Here is a 15,472-nt window from a genome sequence, read left to right on the forward strand (position 1 = left end):
ACCCATGACCTCTGACTCCCAAGCCCGGGCTCTTTCCATTAAGCCACGCTGCTTCTCTAAGTACAGTGCTCTGCACACAGTAAGTGCTCGATAACTATCACTGATTGACCGACTGGAAGAAAAACGAGGGGGGAATGACAGCGAGAGGAAGGAAGATGAGAGAAGAGGAGGGAAGAAGGGAATGGAGGTTGGAAGGAAGGACAGAGGATAGATTATTGGAGTAGGAGGCAGGGGCAGTGCTGGGGAAAGACAGTGGTAGTGTGAGAGATGGAGACGGTGTCAGTGCAAGAGAGAGATAATGGAGCTGGTGCAGGGGTTTAGAGACGGGATCAAGACAGGGGCAGAAACAGGGTTTAGGTGGAGATGGAGCTGGGGCAGGGCAGAAAAATGACCGAACCAGTATCAGAGGGATCAAACCAACAGCCAAACTGCCTCTCTAGTGACAGGCACCTACATTTGCCATAACCCAATTGGTCAGGCCCAAACTGGGCCAACGACTCACTTCCGAACAGGTGGTGTTCCCGGTTTGACTCTGTTGCCTACACAGCCAGAGTGAGTTGTTCATTAGGAAGTACCGAATGTGACTAATGCCTAGATAACACCACCAGTTTGCATCCTTATAAACCAGTTCAAAAAGCCTGCCCTTAAAACTCTCCTCACCCAACCTCTGCCCCCCTCGCACTCCCCAAATAACAATACTTGTTGAGCGCTGCTTGGTACAGTGCTCTGCACAAAGTAAGCACTCAATAAATACAATCGAATGAATACACCTAGCACTGTTCTAAATGGCATAGCACCAATGCACGGGGAAGCTTCGAGTCGGGCTCTGCAAAGGGTTTCGGTATATTATAATTTATATTAGCCTGCAGCCTGATTTCTTTCAGGTTCCTAGGCTGAACCCATTCTAATTAGGAAAAAAACAAATCCAGGTTTTTGTCCAGGGAGGAGGAGGTGGAGGAGCCCTGGAGGAGAAGCACTGAATCAATCAATCGTATTTATTGAGCGCTTACTGTGTGCAGAGCACTGTACTAAGCGCTTGGGAAGTACAAGTTGGCAACATATGGAGACCCAACAGTGGGCTCACAGTCTAGAAGAGCAGTGACTGCGGAAGCAAAGTGGAGGGTTTAGGAAGAGGGTAACCCCAGGTAAGCCAGAGATGCCAACTGTGAGCCCACTGCTGGGTAGGGGCTGTCTCTATATATTGCCAGCTTGTACTCCCCAAGCGCTTAGTACAGTGCTCTGCACACAGTAAGCGCTCAATAAATACGATTGATTGATTGATTGAGAGGGAGCAGGGGTGGCGGGCAGAAGGGGCTGCTGGTTTGGGGAGGGGGGGGGGGGTCAGGCCAGGGGCTGGCAGGTGGGAGAGAATGTGCCAGCCCCGGGGGTGGGCATGCCAGTCACCGGGTGGAGGATTCCAGGGCACGGGTGGCGGCGACGGGAAAAGGATGCGGCCAACAGGAGGGAGGATGCCAGGGGCGGGGGTAGGTGCCAGGGTGCCAGGGAAAGGGTCGAGATGCCGGGAAGGGGGCTGCCAGCTGCACACAGGGGGATGCCGGGCGCGGGGGGAGACGCCAGGGAGAGGGGCGAGATGGTGGTAAAAGGGAGCTGGCAGGGGCGGGGGGATGCCAGGCCCAGGGGAGGGGCCGGCAGGCGGTTTTCCGGGCCCGCTGCGCCGCGAGGGGCCCAGGGCTCACCTGGTCCTGGTCCTGGGCCTGGGCCTGGCCCTGGTCCTGGGCCCGGGCGGACCCCGGCGACCCCGGCCCCCGGGTGGGCGGTGGGGCCGGGCTGGGCCGGGCCCCGAGCCGAAGCCGCTGCAGGCCCCCGACAGGAGAGGAGAGGAGACAGAGGAGGAGAGGAGAGGAGAGGAGAACCGGGCCGAGGGCAGCCGGGCCGGGCCGGACCGAGCCGAGCCGAGCCGGGGCGGCCCAGGGACCGTCTGCAAAGAGGCAGCCGAGCACCGCCCCACACCGCACCGCCCCGCACCGCCCCCGGAAGCCCGCCCAGTCCTAAGACCCCCGCACACTCACCCCAAACACACCGACACAGGACGGTCCCGCAGCACAGGCCCACATCCACCAAACAGCAGTCCCAAAGCACGGTCCTACAGCACAGACACACAGCAAAGACCCACAGCACAGCCCCACAATCACAGCACAGACCCACAGCCACAGGACAGTCCCAAAGCACAGCCCCACAATCACAGCAAGGACCCACGGCCACAGCCCATCCCACAGCACAGACCCCACAACCACCGCACAGCCCCACAGACCCAGCACAGTCCCACCGCGCAGACCCACAGCCAAAGGACAGTCCCACAGCAAAGACCCACAGCCACAGGACAGTCCCAAAGTACAGTCCTGCAGCGCAGACCCACAACCACCGCACAGTCCCACAGACCCAGAACAGTCCCACGGCACAGTCCCACAGACCCAGGACAGTCCCACCGCAACAGGAGAGTCCCAAAGTACAGTCCCACAGCACAGACACACAATCACAGTAGAGACTCACAGCCACAGCCCAATCCCACAGCCCAGACACACAACCACAGCACAGTCCCAAAGCACAGACCCACAGCCAGAGGACAGTCCCAAAGCACAGACCCACAGCCACCGGACAGTCCCACAGCACAGACACACAGACCCAGGACAGTCGCACCGCACAGTCCCACAGACCCAGGACAGACCCACAGCCACAGGACAGTCCCAAAGTACAGTCCCACAGCACAGACACACAATCACAGTAGAGACTCACAGCCACAGCCCAATCCCACAGCCCAGACACACGACCACAGCACAGTCCCAAAACACAGACCCACAGCCACAGGACAGTCCCAAAGCACAAACCCACAGCCACCGGACAGTCCCACAGCACAGACACACAATCACAGCAAAGATCTACAGCCCACCCCACAGCACAGACACACAACCACAGCACACAGTCCCACAGGCTCAGCCATGATACACTCCCAGAGCCACAACGCAGTCCCATAGCCCAATCCCACAGCCACATCCACAGCACAGTCCCATAGTCCTAATCCCACAGAACAGTCCACTGCTTTTAGGCAATCCCACAGCACAGTCCTGATTAATCAAGCATTAGTGTTCATCAATCATTAGTGTTCCTTGAACACTTACCGTGTGCAGAGCGCCGTACTAAGCACTTGGGAAACTACAATACGACCGAGTTGGTAGCCAAGATCTCTGCCCTTAAGGAGTTTATGGTTTGGAACGGGAGAACTACATCAAAATAAATTACAGGTAAGGGAAACAACTCAATATAATGACATTCATTCAATCGTATTTATTGAGTACTTACTGTGCGCAAAGTACTGTACTGTGCACTTGGGACAGTGCAGTATAACAGCAGACACATTCCTGCCTACAACAAGCTCAAAGTCTAGAGGGGGAGACAGACATTAATATAAGCAAATCAATCGATAAATAACAGGCATATATAGATATAAACTTAGGTGCTGTGGGGATGGGAGGGAGGATGAGTGAAGGAGCAAGTTAGAGCGGCAACGGAAGGAAGTGGGAGAAGAGGAGGGCTCAGTCAGGGAGGACTTCTTGGAGAAGATGGGCCTTCAATAAGGCTTTGAAGTGGGGGAGAGCAGCTAACAGATATGATATGAGTCCCTAAGGACCATGAGGGTGGAGGGCCTAGTGGATAGAGCCCAGGCTAGGAGTCAGAGGACCTGTGCTCTAGTCTCAGCCCTGCCACTTGTCTGCTACGTGAACCTGGGTAAGTCACTCCACTTCTCTGTGCTTCAGTTTCCTCATCTGTAAAATGGGAATTCAATCCCTCTTCCCTCTCCTGCTTTGACCGCGAACCCCACGTGGGACAGGGGCTGTGTACACACCTGATTATCTTGTATTTACCCCAGTGCTTAGTACGGAGCTTATATAATAAGCACTTTTAGCAAATCAATCAATCAATCAATCGTATTTATTGAGCGCTTACTGTGTGCAGAGCACTGTACTAAGCGCTTGGGAAGTACAAGTTGGCAACATATAGAGACAGTCCACAATTATAATTAAATTATTATTATGAGCAGGGAAGGTTTCCTGGAGGAGATTTGATTTTAGTAGGGGCTTTGAAGATGGGGAGAATGGTGGTCTGTCAGATAAGAAGCAGTGTGTCTCAATGGATAGAACACAGGCCTGGGAGTCAGAAGGTTATGGGTTCGAATCCCACACCACCACACCTCTGCTGCGTGACCTTGGGCAAGTCATTTCACTTCTCTGGGCCTCGGTGACCTCATCTGTAAAATGGGGATTAAGAGTTTGAGCCCTGTGTGGGACAGGGAGTGTGTCTAACCTGATGACCTTGTAGCTACCCTTGTGCTTATAAAAGTGCTTGGCACATAGTAAGTGCTTAATAAGTACCATTATTATTATTATTATTACTATGAAGGGGGAGGGAGGATGTGGGCAAGGGGTCAACAGCAAGAAAGATGAGGTCGATTGTAGCGTGAATAGGTTGACTTTAGAGGCGTGAAGTGTGTGAGTGTGTGTGAAGACTGTGAGCCCACTGTTGGGTAGGGACTGTCTCTGTATGTTGCCAATTTGTACTTCCCAAGCGCTTAGTACAGTGCTCTGCACACAGTAAGTGCTCAATAAATACGATTGATGATGATGATGATGATGGGCTGCTTTGGAGTAGGAGATCAGCAAGGTAAGGTAAGAGGGGGTGAGCTGAATGAGGACCTTAAAGCCGACAGTGGAGAGTTTCAGTTTGATGTGGAGATGGATGGACAACCGCTGGAGGTTTTTGAGACCATGCGAAGGGGCCAGGGCTGAGAAGACACAATAATGCTACTACTAATAATAATAATTATGGTATTTGTTAAGCTCTTACTTTGTGCCAGGCACAGATGTAAGCACTGGAATGAATACAAGCAAATCGGGTTGGACAGAGTCCCTGACCCACGTGGGGCTCACAGTCTCAATCCCCATTTTACAGATGAGGGAACTGAGACCCATAGAAGTGAAATGACTCGCCCAAGGTCACACAGCAGATAAGTGGGGGAGCCGGGATTAGAACCCATGACTTTCTGACTCCCAGGCCTGGGCTCTAGCCACTAAGCCATGCTGCATCTCTAAGTCAAAACTCCTCATGGACAGGGATCATGTCTACCAATTCTTTATGATGATGATGATAAAAAATATATTTGTTATGATTTGTTAATCATATGTGTTTACCTTGAGATCATAAACTCATTTGGGCAGGGGACGGGTCTATCAATTCTGTGGTATTGTACTCCCCCAGCACTTAGCACAGTGCTCTGAACATAGTAAATGCTCAATAAATACGAATGTTTAAGTACTTACTTTGTACCAAACAATGTTCTAAGCACTGAGTTAGACACAAGATAATCAGGTTGGCCATAATCTGTGAACCCAACGAAGTAGGAATTTATACTCTCCTAAATGCTTAGTCCAATGCTGTGCACCCATCTGTAAAATGGGGATTAAGAATGTGAGCACATAGTGTTTAAAAAATAATAATAATGATGGCATTTATTAAGCGCTATGTGCAAAGCACTTTTCTAAGTGCTGGGGAGGTTACAAGGTGATCAGGTTGCCCCACGGGGGGCTCACAATCTTCATCCCCATTTTACAGATGAGGCAACTGAGGTACAGAGAAGTTAAGTGACTTGCCCAAAGTCACACAGCTGACAAGTGGCAGAGCCGGGTTTTGAACCCATGACCTCTGACTCCAAAGCCCGTGCTTTTTCCACTGAGCCACGCCGCTTCTCTGAGCCACGCTGCTTCTCAATTATTATTATTACTCAATAAATACTATCGATTGATTGATTGATTAGAGGAGCCGGGAGATGTATGCTGAATGATTTTTAGAGAAGTGAGCCATGTAGCAGAGTGAAGTATGGGTTGGAGGTAGGAAGGTCAGCAGGGAGGCAGGACGTGGGGTGGGGATGGAGAGAGGGAGAGACAATCCCCCCCGTCTTACCTCCTTCCCTTCCCCACAGCACCTGTATATATGTACATATTTATTACTTTATTTATTTATTTTACTTGTACATATCTATTCTATTTATTTTATTTTGTTAATATGTTTGGTTTTGTTCTCTGTCTCCCCCTTCTAGACTGTGAGCCCACTGTTGGGTAGGGACTGTCTCTATATGTTGCCAACTTGTACTTCCCAAGCGCTTAGTACAGTGCTCTGCACACAGTAAGCGCTCAATAAATACGATTGATTGATTGATTGAGAGACAGAGAGAGCCATGTGGTGCTAACTGGAGTCTCATCACCCTCAGCCGAAGGATCCCAGAGGGAAGGGTAAGAGAGGAGCTAGGGATGCAGAGAAGCCCACAGACTGAGACTAGAGAAAAGAAGCCAAGGCCATAAACTTGTGTCTTCCCCTGCGCTTAGTACAGTGCCTGGCACAAAATAAGCGCTTAACAAATAGCACAATTATTATGAAAACCCTCTAGGATGTGCAATGGGAGGGGAGAGGCAGCCGCATTTAGGGCCGAAACTTCTGGACTCCTGAGTGGTTCTGTCTATTGCCTCCAGATGGGACCGCGCCCCCCCACCATCCCAGCCTGGCCAGAACTGGGCATTAATGTCTGCTGTGTGACCTTGGGCAAGTCACTTCACTTCTCTGTGCCTCAGTTCCCTCATCTGTAAAATGGGGATTAAGACTGTGAGCCCCACATGGGACAACCTCATCTCCTTGTATTCCCCCCAGCGCTTAGAACAGTGCTTTGCACATAGTAAGTGCTTAACAAATACCAACATTATTATTATTATTATTATTATTATTATTATTATTATTATTATTATCAATGGGTCGGAACTGGCTAGATTGGCTGACTCCCAGCACCCCCATCTGGCCGCCGGGAGCTTGACATTCCATGCTCTCCATTATCCTTCTCAAAAATCATTTCCTTTTTCTCCAGGATCTGGCGGAAGGAAACCCCTCCCTGGATCCAGGCCGCACCTGTATTATAATTATTATTATTATTATTATTGCACAGCCAGTCAGTCAATCAATGGTACAGAGAAGCAGCATGGCTTAGTGGCTAGAGCCCGGCCCTGGGAGTCAAAAGGTCATGGGTTCTAATCCCCGCTCTGCCACTTGTCTGCTGTGTGACCTTGGGCAAGTCACTTTGCCTCTCTGTGCCTCAGTTACCTCATCTGTAAAAATGGGGATTGAGACCGTGAGCCTCATGTGGGACAGGGACTGTGTCCGACCCGATTTGCTTGTATCCACCCCAGTGCTTAGTACAGTTCCTGGCACGTAGTAAGTGCTTAGCAAATACCATAATCGTTATTATTATTTATTGAGTGCTTACTATGTGCAGAGCACCATACTAAGCCCTTGGGGGAGAACAATCCTGTCGTGGCTCAGGATCTCGGAGCCAAAAACCACAGGCAGTGGTGCCTCGCTTAACTCTCTGGTGAATGCTAGGCTGACGCTGGATGGGGAAGGGGGTAGGAAAACCACACCTTGACAGGTGGAAACAGAGCTGGTCCCCATGCCACCCCATGCCAACTGCAGCCAGTGACACCATGGGCTCCATCGTGGGAGCTGATTGACTCTAGACTGTAAACTCATTGTGGGCAAGAAATGTGTCTGTTTATTGTCATATCGTACTCTCCCAAGTGCTTAGTAAGCACACAGTAAACGCTCAATAAATGATTGAGTGAATAAAGATTGACCACCAGTCCCTACCCCCCGGTCCCTGGGTATTAGAGAAGCAGCGTGGCTCAGTGGAAAGAGCGTGGGCTTTGGAGTCAGAGGTCATGGGTTCGAATCCCTGCTCCACCACAAGTCTGCTGTGTGACCTTGGGCGAGTCACTTAACTTCTCTAAGCCTCAGTTACCTCATCTGTAAAAATGGGGATTAAGACTGTGAGCCCCACGTGGGACAACTTGATCACACTGTATCCCCCCCAGCGCTTAGAACAGTGCTTTGCACATAGTAAGCGCTTAACAAATGCCATCATTATTAGAGTTAGCTCTGCCCCTGAACTGCCGGTTTGGGGCCTCCTGGCCTTCTGGTGGATGCCGGGTATGGCCAGGGGTTGGGGTGGGGATGGGGGGCAGGGACTGACAGGGTAGCAGGGAGACCCCCCCTCCCGTGATGTCTGGATCTCCACCTCCCTTTCAGCCATGAGGAGCAGCACCTGGGAGTCAGCAGGACCTGAGTTCTAATCCGGACTCCGCCACATGTCTGCTGTGTGACCTTGGGCAAGTCTCTTCACTTCTTTGGGCCTCAGTTACCTCATCTGTAAAATGGGGATTAAGAGTGGGAGCCCCATGTGGACTCGGGTCTGTGTACCACCTGATTAACTTGTATTTACCCCAGCATATCGTAAGCGCTTAACAAATACCATATATTTTTTTTTTTGGCTAAGGCTTTGCAGTTGAACAGTGATGGGAGTGGGGAGGGGGCCGAGGGACCTCAGGAGCTGGCTGAGGGGGAACCTGGTAGGTGTATAGCTCAGCGCACGCACACACACACACACACACGTGCCCCCCGCCGCAAAGAGGGTCACTTTCCCACTGATGAGCCCTTCTTTTGATCTGGATCTGTGTCAGGGAAAAGGAGGGAAAGAGGGTGAGCAGGGGATACAACCATGATGGGCAGGTCAGACGCCAGCTGTGAGGGTGGTAGGAAGCACTGGCAGGCCAAAGATCTTTGAAGCAGAATGGCAGGGGCACGAGCGGATGGAATCGGCTCCCGTGGGAAGCTGGACTGACAGGAGACGCCCCTGGGATCAATTCATGGACTAGCGGTGGGTGGAAGAGATGGTGCATCCCTAAACACTGTGTCCAAGAAGGCAACCATCACGTGGTTCCGCCGACCAACCTGTTGCCATGGAGACCGAATCCTGGGTTGGATGGGTCTGACCAGTCTTTTGGCTAGTGAGGCTGGGCCATGTGGGCGGGAGATGAGAGGTGGGTCACAACACGGGTCTGGGGGCTCACTCCATCCCAGGGAGACCCAGCCCGACTACAAATCTATAAATCGACCCCGGAAATCGAGCCAGGCCAGGGTGGACACAAGCCAGGCACCTCCTCCAGGGCCAGGACAATCTCGGTGCAACAGTTTCAGCCGCTCTCGGCCCATTCTGCTGTGTGAGCATGGGCAAGTCACTTACCTTCTCTGAGCCTCCGTTTCCGCACCTATAAAATGAGGATTAAATACCTGTTCTTCCTCTAACTCAGACTGTAAGCCCCTGGTGAGACAGGAATTGTTTCTGACCTGATTAACTTTCATTCATTCTTTCATACGATCACATTTACTGAGCTGTTACAGTGTGCAGAGCTCTGTACTAAGTGCTTGGGGGAGTACAATGCAATAAAAAGCAGACACAATCCCTGCCCGCAATGAACTTAAAGTCTGGGAGGGGGTGGAGACAGACATCAATACAAATAAATAAAAAATAAATGGCAGATATGTACATAAATGCTGTGGGGCCGGGAGGGGGGAAGAAACAATGGAGCAAGGCAGGGTGATGCAGAAGGGAGTGGGAGAAGAGGAAAGGAGGGGCTTAGTCCGGGAAGACCTCTTAGAGGAGATGTGCCTTCAATAAGGCTTTGAAGTGGTGGAAAGTGACTTGCCCAAGGTCACACAGCAGACAAGCGGCAGAGCTGTAATTAGAACCCATGACCGTCTGACTCCCAAGCCTGGGCTCTATCCACTACGCCATGCTTCTTCTCATTAGACACGTTCCCTGCCCACAAGGAGCTTACAGTATAGCGAAGGAGACAATGATAAAATACATTACGGATACAGACCTAAGGTCTGTGGGGGTGAAGGTGGGGTGAATAAAGGGTGCAAAGCAAAGCGCAAGGGCGATGCAGAAGGGAGGAGTATGGGACATACAGAGCACTTAGGAGTATGGGACATACAGATTCACGACCTCTGGTAGAACTTTTGTACAGATCATTCCTACCCTAATACTTAAACTCAAACTCACACACATGTCCCCTTTTCCTCCTTCGTCCTCGGTAAATTATTTTTATTGTCTGACTCTCCCAGGCAATGATTCTTTGAGGGCATCATCATCATCAATCGTATTTATTGAGCGCTTACTATGTGCAGAGCACTGTAGTAAGCGCTTGGGAAGTACAAATTGGCAACATCTAGAGACAGTCTCTACCCAACAGTGGGCTCACAGTCTAAAAGGGGGAGATGGAGAACAAAACCAAACATACTAACAAAATAAAATAAATAGAATAGATATGTACAAGTAAAATAAATAAATAGAGTAATAAATATGTACAAACATATATACATATATACAGGTGCTGTGGGGAAGGGAAGGAGGTAAGAAGGAGGAAGGAGGGCAGAGATCATATCTATTAATTCTAGTGCATTCTCCCAAGTTAGTACAGTGCTCTGCTCATATTAGGTGCTCATGAAGTGCTGTTGGTGGACTGATAGGTTGATTAGTGCCCCTGGCCAGAAGTTGGCTATCCTGGCTCACTGAAATGGAAACACTTTTTGCCCAATGAAATACCTTGGAAAAGGAGGTTGTAGAGTATCCTTGCAAGGAATTTTTCACTGTCAGTTTCCTCACATCGCTCAATCCTCCAGTTGTTCTGCATACAGAAAGCACTCAATAAATCTGAGCAGCCCAGCGTAAAAAGCCTGGAAGCCAGAGGATCTGGGTTCTAATCCCACCTCTGCCACTGATCAGCTGGTAGATCACTTAGGCAAATCACTTACCTTCTCTTTGCCTCACTATCCTCAACTGTAAAATGGGGATTAAAGCCTAATCCCTCTACTAAGACTGTGAGCCCCATGTGGGATAGGGACTGCATCCAACCTGAATGTATTGATTGTATCACAGAGCTTCACACATAGTAGGCACTTAAATACTAAAACTATTATTATCATTTTTAAGGACCCTGTAGTCTACAGGATGAGACAGTAAAATAAATTATGGAAAAGGGTCATGGCAAGAGTGTAAGCATATTGTTCATAAGTGTACTTCCCAAGTGCTGAGTACAGTGCTCTGCACACAGTAAGCGCTCAATAAATACGATTGAATGAATGAATGAATGATGTGGGGCTGGGGGTGGAGTGACTATCCACCTGCCTAAAGGATTGGGAAAAAGAAACGTCTTATGCCAAGATTTTCCACTCCACCCCTTCTGCTCTTATTTTATTTTGTGTATTTGTCCTTACCCTATGTTTTTTTCAGTGTCTTTATTATTTCATCTCTCCTTCTGTGTCTGTCCCCAGTTCCCTCTCCCCACTTTTATTCTTAGGTCGTGAGCCCCCCAGGGCCAGAGTCCATGTCTAAGTCTCACCTTTGTTCTGTTTCCAAGTGCAGAGTGCAGTGCTGTGCACACAGAAGTGCTTAATAAATACCATTCCGACTGTTACTGGGGTCTGGTGTTTCTGCCCAATGATTTGATTGCCCTTCAGAGGGAGATTGGACAAAGTGCCTTGGATTTTGGTGGGTTGGTGAAGGGAGAGGCAACGCTGAGGGGGTGGCGTGGGAGACTAGACTAGATCGGGTGACCAAGGGAATGGCTTCCTCATCCTCCTCCTTGAACCGTTATCGTGACCACAGGGGAAGGGCTCTTTAGGCCCACTGACCCTGGGACAACTAGAAGATCCGGGCTGGGGACTAGCCGAGGCCCCGGAGTGGGGGGCCCATCTCCCTACCCTTCCAGGTGAGGTCTCCAAGCACCTGGGAGGGCTGGGATGCCCCGCAGATTAAGCTCCAAATCAGGAAAAAGAGCAGGAAAATTCCAAGCTGTGGAAAGTTAGCCGTCAGGGGAGGGAAGAATGGACAGGAGTTCAAGCCACTTACCTGCTGTGTGCTTATCTTTTCTGGGCCTCAGTTTCCTCACCTATAAAATGGGGGTTAAGAGGATAAGATACCTGCTCTTTTCCATGTAATAATAATAATAATAATAATAATAATGGCATTTGTTAAGCGCTTACTATGTGCAAAGCACTGTCCTAAGCGCTGGGAGGATACAAGGTGATCAGGTTGTCCCACGTGGGGCTCACAGTCATCATCCCTATTTTACAGATGAGGTAACTGAGGCTCCGAGAAGTTAAGTGACTTGCCCAAGGTCACACAGCAGACGTGAGGCGGAGGCGGGATTCGAACCCATGACCTCTGACTCCAAAGCCCGGGCTCTTTCCACTGAGCCACGCTGCTTCTCTAGTAAGACATTACTAATAGGACAGAGACTGTGTCCAGTTTTTTGTTTGTTTGTTTTACTGTGTTGTATCTATCCACCTTAATCCAGTTCTGGGCACATAGTAAGTGAGTAGTAAATTCCACTATTATTGTTGTTGTTATATTCTTTCTATGGTATTCGTTAAACTTTATGTGGCAAGCACTGTTCTTAATGCTGCAGTAGATACAAGTTTATCAGGTTGGATATAGTCCCTGTCCCACCTGGGGCTCCGTCAAAACTGGAGGGAGGAGGATTTAATCCTCATTTTACAGATGAGGTAACTGAGGCACAGAGTCAATCAATCAATCAATCGTATTTATTGAGCGCTTACTGTGTGCAGAGCACCGTACTAAGCGCTTAAGTCATTAAGTGATTCGCCCAAGGTCACACAGCAAGCAACTGGCAGAGCCGGGATTAGAATCCAGGTCCTCTGACTCCTACGTCCTTGCTCTTTCCACTAGGCACTAACTTCCTCACGTTATTATTATTATCATCGTCATCATCATTATTATTTGCTATTACTGTTATCACTGGCAGCTCAAACAGTATTTTAAGGAAATTGGCCAGTTAGTCTGTTTGCTTTCCCGGTATCGGAATCTCTGTCAGCTTGTGACAGCGGAGGAATAGTTATATCAATAGTCCAGGTCACTACCCACACAGCTTGTTAGCCATTGAGAGTTTAATTCCTATTGAATCACAGCCAAAAGCATCATGGGATCTTGAATAATGTTTTCTTTGTCTATAGCTAATAATTCAAGGTCAATTCAAACCGGCTTTATCAGACATTAGAAACCTGGCAGGGTCCGTCGGCTTTCCTGTTATGAACTTTTCCAGAAACGCTGCTGAGACCCGGAGAACTTTCTGCATACATCATCATCATCATCATCATCAATCGTATTTATTGAGCGCTTACTATGTGCGGAGCACTGTACTAAGCGCTTGGGAAGTACAAATTGGCAACGTATAGAGACAGTCCCTACCCAACAGTGGGCTCATAGTCTAAAAGGGGGAGACAGAGAACAAAACCAAAGATACTAACAAAATAAAATAAATAGAATAGATATGTACAAGTAAAATAGAGTAATAAATATGTACAAACATATATACATCATCATCATCATCAATCGTAATATTGAGCGCTTACTATGTGCAGAGTACTGTACTAAGCGCTTGGGAAGTACAAATTGGCAACATATAGAGACAGTCCCTACCCAGCAGTGGGCTCATAGTCTAAAAGGGGGAGACAGAGAACAAAACCAAAGATACTAACAAAATAAAATAAATAGAATAGATATGTACAAGTAAAATAAATAGAGTAATAAATATGTACAAACATATATACATCATCATCAATCGTATTTATTGAGCGCTTACTATGTGCAGAGCACTGTACTAAGCGCTTGGGAAGTACAAATTGGCAACATATAGATACAGTCCCTACCCAACAGTGGGCTCACAGTCTAAAAGGGGGAGACAGAGAACAAAACCAAACATACTAACAAAATAAAATAAATAGAATAGATATGTACAAGTAAAATAAATAAATAGAGTAATAAATATGTACAAACATATATACATATATACAGGTGCTGTGGGGAAGGGAAGGAGGTAAGACGGGGGGGATGGAAAGGGGGACGAGGGGGAGAGGAAGGAAGGGGCTCAGGCTGGGAAGGCCTCATTTAGCAATAGAACTGTCTCATCCTTTGAATCCCAAAGCCGAGAATTTGGGAAGCAGTGTGGCCTAGTGGGAAGAACCTGGGGCTTGGAGTCAGAAGACCTGGGTTCTCATCCCACCTCACCATTTGTCTTCTGAAAGTCCTTGGGCAAGTCACTTCATTTCTCTGGGCCTCAGCTTCCTCATCTGTAAAATGGGGATTCCTACATAGACTGTGAGCCCTGTGTGGGGGACATGGAGTATGTCCAACCTGCTTAGCTTGTAATAATAAGAATAATAATGATGACATTTATTAAGCGCTTACTATGTGCAAAGCACTGTTCTAAGCGCTGGGGAGGTTACAAGTTGATCAGGTTGCCCCACAGGGGGCTCACAGTCTTAATCCCCATTTTACAGATGAGGGAACTGAGGTATAGATAAGTGACTTGCCCAAAGTCACACAGCTGACAATTGGCAGAGCTGAGATTTGAAGCAGCGTGACTCAGTGGAAAGAGCCCAGGCTTTGGAGTCAGAGGTCATGGGTTCAAATCCCGACTCCGCCACTTACTGGCTGTGTGACTCTGGGCAAGTCACTTAATCAATCAATCAATCAATCAATCGTATTTATTGTGCGCTTACTGTGTGCAGAGCACTGTACTAAGCGCTTGGGAAGTACAAGCTGGCAACGTATAGAGACAGTCCCTACCCAACAGTGGGCTCACAGTCTAGAAGGGGGAGACAGAGAACAAAACCAAACATACTAACAAAATAAAATAAACAGAATAGATAGGTACAAGTAAAATAAATAAATAAATAAATAAATAGAGTAATAAATATGTACAAATATACACAACTTCTCTGGGCCTCAGTTCCCTTATCTGTAAAATGGGGATTAAGACTGTGAGCCCCCAGTGGGACAACCTGATCACCTTGTAACCTCCCCAGCACTTAGAACAGTGCTTTGCACAGAGTAAGCGCTTAACAAATACCATTATTATTATTATTATTATTATTATTCGAACCCATGACCTCTGACTCCAAAGCCCGGGCTCTTTCCACTCCTTAGTACAGTGCCTGGCACATAGTAAGCGCTTAACAAACACCATTAGAAAAAAGTCAGAAGGACCTGGGTTCTAATCCCACACCTGCCACTTGTCAGCTGTGTGGACTGACCCTCCGCTCCTCTGCCGCTAATCTCCTCACCGTTAGGCCTCGTTCTTGCCTGTCCCACCATCGACCCCCGGCCCACATCATCCCCCGGGCCTGGAATGCCCTCCCTCTGCCCACCCGCCAAGCTAGCTCTCTTCCTCCCTTCAAGGACCTACTGAGACCTCACCTCCTCCAGGAGGCCTTCCCACACTCAGCCCCTTCCTTCCTCTCCCCCTCGTCCCCCTCTCCACCCCCCCCATCTTACCTCCTTCCCTTCCCCACAGCACCTGTATATATGTATATATGTTTGTACATATTTATTACTCTATTTATCTTACTTGTACATATCTATTCTATTTTATTCTGTTAGTATGTTTGGTTTTGTTCTCTGTCTCCCCCTTCTAGACTGTGAGCCCGCTGTTGGGTAGGGACTGTCCCTATATGTTGCCGACTTGGACTTCCCAAGCGCTTAGTACAGTGCTCTGCA

At 48.7% G+C, this 15,472-nt stretch overlaps 1 protein-coding gene across 1 annotated transcript in view; it reads right to left on the minus strand.

Annotated features, from left to right (window-relative positions):
* The window catches only part of SMARCD3 (SWI/SNF related, matrix associated, actin dependent regulator of chromatin, subfamily d, member 3), a 37,719-nt gene extending 35,961 nt beyond the window's left edge, over positions 1–1,758 (minus strand). The window contains exon 1 of the mRNA XM_038755722.1: positions 1,698–1,758. The gene's annotated coding sequence lies outside the window, so the exon portion shown is untranslated. The remainder of the gene's footprint in view (positions 1–1,697) is intronic.
* Positions 1,759–15,472: the final 13,714 nt, after the last annotated feature.

This window comes from Tachyglossus aculeatus, chromosome 13, assembly GCF_015852505.1.
Source record: "Tachyglossus aculeatus isolate mTacAcu1 chromosome 13, mTacAcu1.pri, whole genome shotgun sequence".
Classification (NCBI taxonomy): domain Eukaryota; kingdom Metazoa; phylum Chordata; class Mammalia; order Monotremata; family Tachyglossidae; genus Tachyglossus; species Tachyglossus aculeatus.